The 8,036-nt window shown below is 38.1% G+C and overlaps 2 non-coding genes across 2 annotated transcripts; both read left to right on the plus strand.

Annotated features, from left to right (window-relative positions):
* Positions 1-107, plus strand: LOC114200074 (U6 spliceosomal RNA). The gene has a single exon (XR_003607394.1). It is a non-coding gene; the product is annotated as a U6 spliceosomal RNA (small nuclear RNA).
* Positions 108-5,354: 5,247 nt separating this feature from the next.
* Positions 5,355-5,463, plus strand: LOC114200076 (U6 spliceosomal RNA). The gene has a single exon (XR_003607396.1). It is a non-coding gene; the product is annotated as a U6 spliceosomal RNA (small nuclear RNA).
* Positions 5,464-8,036: the final 2,573 nt, after the last annotated feature.

Genomic DNA, 8,036 nt, shown 5'->3' on the forward strand with positions numbered 1-8,036 from the left:
GTGCTTGCTTTGGCAGCATATATACTAAAATTGGAATGATACAGAGAAGATTAGCATGGCCCCTGTGCAAGGATGACATGCAAATTCATGAAGTGTTCCATATTTTTATAATAGTAAGGGACTTTAACACCCGCCTCACTGCAGTGGACAGATCATCTAAGCAGAAAATCAATAAGGAAAGAAGGGCTTTGATGACACACTGGACCAGATGGACTTCACAGATATATTCAAAGGACTCAATCCTAAAGCAACAGTCTACACATTCTTCTCAAGTGCACATGAAACACTCTCCAGAATAGATCACATACTGGGTCACAAATCAGGTCTCCACCAGTACCAAAAGATTGGGATTATTCGTTGCATATTTTCAGACCACAGTTCTTTGAAATTTGAACTCAATCACAAGAGGAAATTTGGAAAGAACTCAAATACAGGCTAAAGAGCATCCTGCTAAAGAATGAATGGGTCAACCAGGAAATTAAAGAAGAATTAAAAAAAAAAATTCATGGAAACAAATGAAAAATGAAAACACAACTGTTCAAAGTCTTTGGGATGCAGCAGAGGCAGTCCCAAAGGGAAGTACATAGCAATACAAGCCTTTCTGAAGGAACAAGAAAGTTCTCAAATATACAACCTAACCTTACACCTAAAGGAGCTGGAGAAAGAACAGCAAATAAAGCCTAAACCCAGCAGGAGAAGAGAATTAATAAAGATTAGAGCAGAAATCAGTGAAACAGAAACCAAATGAAACTAGGAGATGGTTCTTTGAAAGAATTAATAGGATTTGATAAACACCTGGGCAGGCTTATCAAAAAGAAAAGAGAAATGACCCAAATAAATAAAATCATGAATGAAAGAGGAGAGATCACAACCAACACCGAAGAAATAAAATTATAAGAACATATTAGGAGCAACTATATGCCAATAAATTAGGCAATCTGGAAGAAATAGATGCATTCCTAGAGATGTATAAACTACCAAAACTGAACCAGGAAGAAATAGAAAACCTGAACAGACCCATAGCCAGCAAGGAAATTGAAGCAGGTATCAAAAATCTCCCAATGAACAAGAGCCCAGGGCTGGATGGCTTCCCTGGGGAATTCTACCAAACACTTAATAAAGAATGAATACCTATTCTTCAGAAGCTCTTTCAAAAAACAGAAATGGAAGGAAAACTTCCAAACTCTTTCTATGAGGCCAGAATTACCTTGATCCCAAAACCAGACAAAGACCATACCACAAAGAATTACAGACCAATATCCCTGATGAACATGGACGGAAAAATTCTCACCAAGATACTAGCCAATAGGATCCAACAGTACATTAAAAGGATTATTCCCACCATGACCAAGTGGGATTTATTCCTCGGCTGCAAGGGTGGTTCAACATCTGCAAATCAATCAATGTGATACACTACATTAAAGAAAGGACAAGAACCATATGATCCTCTCAATAGACACAGAAAAAGCATTTGACAAAGTACACCATCCTTTAAAAAAAAAGATTTTATTTAGTCATTTGAAAGAGACAAAGAAAGCACAAGCAGGGGGAGAGGCAGAGGGAGAGGGAGAAGCAGACTCCCCACTGAGCTGGGAGCCCAACGTGGGGCTTGATCCCAGGACCTGGAGATCATGACCTGAGCCAAAGGCAGATGCTTAACCATCTGAACCACCCAGGTGCCCCTACACCATCTTTTCTTGATTAAAACTCTTCATACTGTAGGGATAGCGGGAACATACCTCAATATCATAAAAGCCATCTATCAAAAGCCCACTGCAAATATCATTCTCAATGGTGAAAAACAGAGCTCTTCCCCTAAGGTCAGGAACACAGCAGGGATGTCCACTCTCACCACTGTTGTTCAACATAATACCAGAAGTCCTAGCCTCAGCAGTCAGACAACAAAAAGAAATAAAAGGCATCCAAATCAGCAAAGTCAGACTCTCACTCACTCACAGATGACATGAGACTCTATGTGGAAAACCCAAAAGACCACCCCAAAATTGCTAGAACTCAAACAGGAATTCAGCAAAGTGGCAGGATATAAAATCAATGCACAGAAATCAGTTGCATTCCTATACACCAATAATGAGACAAAAGAAAGAGAAATTAAGGAGTCAATCCCATTTACAATTACACCGAAAAGCATAAGATACCTAGGAATAAACCTAACCAAAGAGGCAAAGGATCTATACTCAGAAAACTTTAGAACACTCATGAAAGGAATTGTGGAAGACACAAAGAAATGGGAAAACATTCCATGGATTGGAAGAACCAATATTGTTAAAATGTCTATGCTACCTAAAGCAATCTATACATTCAGTGCAATCCCTATCAAAATACCATTAACGTTTTTCACAGAGCTGGAACAAATAATCCTAAAATTTGTATGGAACCAGAAAAGACCCCGAATAGCCAAAGGAATGTTGAAAAAGAAAACCAAAACTGGTGGCATCACAATTTCAGACTTCAGACTTCAAGCTCTATTACAAAGCTGTAATCATCAAGACAGTATGGTACTGGTACCAAAACAGACACATAGATCATTGGAACAGATCAATGGAACCCAGAAATGGACCCTCAACTCTATGGTCTACTAATCTTCAGCAAAGCAGGAAAGAATATCCAATGGAAAAAGGACAGTCTCTTCAACAAATGGTGTTGGGAAAGTTGGACAGAAGAATGAAACTGGACCATTTCCTTACAAGATACACAAAAATAGACTCAAAATGGGTGAATGACCTAAATGTGGGATAGGAACCCATCAAAATCCTAGAAGAGAATACAGGTAGCATCCTCTTTGTCCTCAACTGCAGCACCTCTTGCTAGACATGTCTCCAAAGGCAAGGGAAACAAAGGCAAAAATGAACTATTGGGACTTCATCAAAATAAAAAGCTTTTGCACAGCAAAGGAAACGTTTGACAAAACCAAAAGACAATGAACAGAATGCGAGAAGATAAGGGCGCCTGGGTGGCTCAGTGGTTAAGCGTCTGCCTTCGGCTCAGGTCATGATCTCAGGGTCCTGGGATCGAGCCCTGCATCGGGCTCCCTGCTCTGCGGGAAGCCTGCTTCTCCTTCTCCCACTCCCCCTGCTTGTGTTCCCTCTCTCGCTGTCTCTCTGTCAAATAAATAAATAAATAAAATCCTTAAAAAAAAAAAAAGAATGGGAGAAGATATTTGCAAATGACAAATCAGATAAAGTACTAGTATCCAAAATCTATAAAGAACGTCTCAAGGTCAACACCCAAAGAACAAAAAATCCAATCAAAGAAATGGGCAGAAGATATGAACAGACATTTCTGCAAAGAAGACATCCAAATGGCCAACAGACACATGAAAAAATGTTCCACATCACTCGGCATCAGTGATTCAAATCAAAACCACAATGAGATACCTCCTCATACCTCAGAATGGCTAAAATTAACAAGTCAGGAAATGACAGATGTTGGTGAGAATGCGGAGAAAGGGGAACCCCCCCTACACTGTTGGTGGGAATGCAAGCTGGTGAGCCACTCTGGAAAACAGTATGGAGGTTCCTCAAAAAGTTGAAAATAGAGATACCCTATGACCCAGCAATTGCACTACTAGGAATTTACCACAGACACAAATGTAATGATTCCTAGGGGTACTTGCATCCCTGTGTTTACAGCAGCAATGTACACAATAGCCAATCTATGGAAACAGTGCAAATGTCTATCGACAGATGAATGGATGAAGATGTGGTATATATATATATATACAAAGGAATACTACTCAGCCATCAAAAAAAATGAAATCTTGCCATTTGCAATGACATGGATGGAACTAAAGGGTATTATGTAAGTGAAATAAGTCAATCAGAGAAAGACAATTATATGATCTCACTCATCTGAGATTTAGGAAACAAAATAGAGGATCATAGGGGAAGGGAGGAAAAAAAAACAAGATGAAATCAGAGAGGGAGACAAACTATTGGAGAATCTTAATCACAGGAAACAAACTGAGGGTTGTTTGAGGGGAGGGTGTTGGAGGCTGAGGTAACTGGGTGATGGACATTAAGGAGGGCACGGGATGTAATGAGCACCGGGTATTATATAAGGCTGATGAATTACTGACCTCTACCTCTGAAACTAATAATATATTATATGTTAATTAATTGAATTTAAATTTAAAAGCGAAAAGGAAAAAAAAGAAACTGCAGGCACAGCATGTATAGATGAATTTGACTCTTTAGGTTTGGGTGAGACTCTGTTTGGATGATGTGCCATTTAGGGCACAGCAGCCTCAGCTGTGTACCATCTATTCCTCAGTCAGTCAGGGCCCAGTCAGGAGACAGAAAACAACACCAGTCATTGGAGAGAACTTGTTTTATTTTACTTTTTTCTAAGCCCATTCTGAAATAATTTTAGACTTTTAGTTTCAAAATTCATCCAGAGAATTCCCATATACCCTTCACCCAGCTTTTCCTAACATTAGCATCCTACATAACCATAGCCACAATACAATGGTCTAAACCAGGAAATGAATATTGATATAATACCACCACACTACAGACTTTGTTGTAATTTCTCCATTTATCCCACTGATGTCCTTTTTCTGGTCCAGGCTCCAAACTAGGATCCCACATTTCGTTTAGTTTCCATGTTTCCTCAATTTCCTTTGTCTTTCATGACCCTGGCACTTGAAGAGTACTATCCAGTTACTTTTCAGGAATATCTTTCTATTGGGGAACCTGGGTGGCTCAGTTGGTTAAGTGTCCAACTCTTGGTTTCAGCTTAGGTCATGATCTCAGGGTCTTGAGATCGTGTCCCGAGGTGGGCTCCACGCTCAGCGGGGAGTCTGCTTCTCTCCCTCTCTCTCTGCCCTTCCCCCGACTTGTGCACCCTCATGTGGATGGGCATGCTCTCTCTCTCTCTCTCTCTAAAATAAATAAATAAATCTTGAAAAAAAGATATGCTAACCCACAGCAATTCATACTGGGGTTTCAAGTTTTACCCGAAGTTTTCCTTAAAATTATATGTGAATAAAAGTTATCTGAAGGTGGGAGTAAACAGAGGGAATGAAGTTTAAGAAAAGCTGAGATACTTCTATGGGTCCTGCCTGTTTTAGAAAACTTGAAACATTCATTCCTAAGACTGCCACAAATAAAAAGTATTAGTATAATTTAGGTACATTTTAATATTACAATAACTATTGAATTCCGTTAGACATTTTACAAAAGTAGGCAAACTAGTTCTTGGTATTACCTGTTGAATGGGCAGACCAGTGGTCTTATGCAACGTATTACATAGAGAGCTGTTAAAAATGCAGGTCCTCGAGCTCCGCCCCAGCAATTCTGATTCAGATCAAATTGTCTATTTCATTTAAGGGTGTGGTGCTTGCTTCGGCAGCACATATACTAAAATTGGAATGATACAGAGAAGATTAGCATGGCCCTTGTGCAAGGATGACATGCAAATTCACTTAAGGGTGTGGTCACTTTTATTCCTCAAGTTATGTATTCATTTATTGACTAATAGGCTAATTTTCCTCAGAAGATAATTCTGTTGCCTTTGGCATTAATAAAGGCAGGAGAAAATGATTATTAACAAAAAAGAATTTAAGTAGTTTGTACAGCTCTAAACAATTTACAAAGTACTGTCAAAGGACAGTCAACACAGAAGAAGTGGAGTCAAGGAGTGGAGAGACACATAGGATTACAATGACACCATCTATTTGCCTAAAGCCAGTATACCCCTGGACTATTCATTTACATGAAACAATAAATCCCTTTTTTTTTTAATTAAGCTAGGTTGAACTGGGTTTTCTGACATATTAACTAAAAGAATCTCAACTGATAACAATTCCCCACAAATAGTTGTTGAATATATGCTTGAGTGAAAGATAGAAGTATACAGTAGCCAACACCTCCTGACATTTTTCTTTGGGTAAGAAACATCTTTGTTGTGTAGCACAGTTCCAGTGGCTACCATTTATGTGGAATATAATATTAATGGTGCTCTCCAGGATGTGGGCAACAAGGCAGCCCTGAGGGAAGATGATTGTGGGGTGAGAGGGAATCTCGTTCTTAGTGCTGCATCATTGATATCCTGGAGTCCCACTTCCCAAAAGTGGGCAGACCACGTTCTCTATGTTCCCTTGTGTTATGGATCCATTACTCTTCAGGAGTTCCATCCAGTTTTTTCTTCTATTAGGAGAAAGCCAGAAGCATTTCATTTGGCTGTGCTAAATAGTATTTAGAATATGTGTAGTCCTTAAGCTTAGGCCTCATTATCATGTACTTATAAATGATTATTATTTTTATTAAAAGTTTTATTCTATTGAAGTACTCATTTTACTGAACCAACCTATGTTGACTCAGGCTTTATAATGTATTGGTCTGTAAAATGTTCAAGTAGTCACAACTTTTAAAAAAAAACTGGGGGAGTTCTTGCTCTATATCCATGCATTGACTTGAATTGAATCTTTCTTCCTTTTTTTTTTTCATTTGTATAGCTAGCTTCTTTGTACACTCACTTACTTAGTGGTTTGAAGAAATACAAGGAAGAGAGCATGTAGAAGAAAACTGACCTCTTGTTCCCATTTTAAAAATTTAGCAGTATGCTTCCTTAACAGAGCTTACCTCAGGGATTATTTTAGTTTTCTCCTGAAATTCTGTGACTCTCTTGCATTTAAGTGGCTCCTTTTGTTCAACTGGCATAGGTCCAGCTGAACCAGTTCTCAATGCCCAGGAAGTTGAGAAAAATCTGATTTGTTTTTCCCTATCTGCTAAGAAGGAACACATGTTACTATGTACAAAAGGAAATGGCCAGTCTCTGAAAATTTCCCTTTGCAGTGTCTAATAGAATAATGTACAAGCATTTTTGTTGAAAATATTTTGTCTTGTAATGTTTTTGCAAGTGGCCAAACCTAAGCAATATGTTTTATACACTTTCTCATTTAAAAAAATTAAGTCATCATTCAAGATTGTCAGTTTTACATTGAACATTTATAGCCACCAGGCTTTGGAAGGGTCACCCTACTCTGTATGACAGAAGAAGGTAAACAGTTCTAGGTAGCAGCCAGCATAGATACCTTCTTGCCTGGACTTATTTTCATAACTGTAGAAATTTTTCATTTCCATAACTTTTCCTTAAGATTTCAGAAATAGAGGGAGAGCAAGGCATAAAATATTTATCTGCTTATGACACCTGACCATAGCTGCTGGGCACATGAGCATCCCCAGAAGAAATCTTCATCAGTTAATAGGGAAACATTCCCCAATGTTATGTCTCTCTATTTGTGAAACATTCACTACTAAGTGAAAAGATACTTCCTGATGTCTTTTACTATGATGAATACTGAAGCAAGCAAACTATAGATAGAAATTTCCGATAATAGACTCAAATGCATAATGGAGAGATAGACGATGATACATAGATAGATAGATAGATAGATAGATAGATAGATAGATAGATGATAGATGATAGATAGATAATTTTATTTTTAGGAAGAAAAAGAATTGTCATCTTGAATAGCTGTATTTAATATAATAGTGCTTTTTATATCTCTCTTTTGAATTTAACACCCACCATGGAGATGTAGTAAAAATGAACTACTGCTTTTGTGCCTGAGTAGGATAAGCTGATTTTGGAAGAGGAGGCATGCTGGACTTTGGGAATGATGGAAGAGTAGTACAATTCAACATTCTGAACCAGTGGGCCCACTGAGGACGTTATGCCTTTGGTATTACTCAATTCATTCATAAATATGATTTAATAATGACATTGACAATGGTAAAGAAAAGTATTTTGTCATTAATTTGAAGACAAGATTTCTGGTTCCCAAAGTGAAATAGGAACGAACAAACTCTAAAAGCCCAGAAGAAATCTGGAACAAATATTAAGGGTTAGTCCCTTATCATTCCACAGAATCAGGGTGTATGAAATCTTCACTAATGTAGTCATCTCTGAATATTTTAGTCTAGGAAACCAAAGCATGATACTATCAAGTTAAGAGATTCATTCAGTTTGGGATTATTTCTTTCAGACAACATAACTGGAGCCTTTATTTGCAA

This window comes from Eumetopias jubatus, unplaced genomic scaffold, assembly GCF_037043125.1.
Source record: "Eumetopias jubatus isolate StellerSeaLion01/CBP00866 unplaced genomic scaffold, mEumJub1_p1.0 scaffold_5, whole genome shotgun sequence".
Taxonomy (NCBI): Eukaryota; Metazoa; Chordata; class Mammalia; order Carnivora; family Otariidae; genus Eumetopias; species Eumetopias jubatus.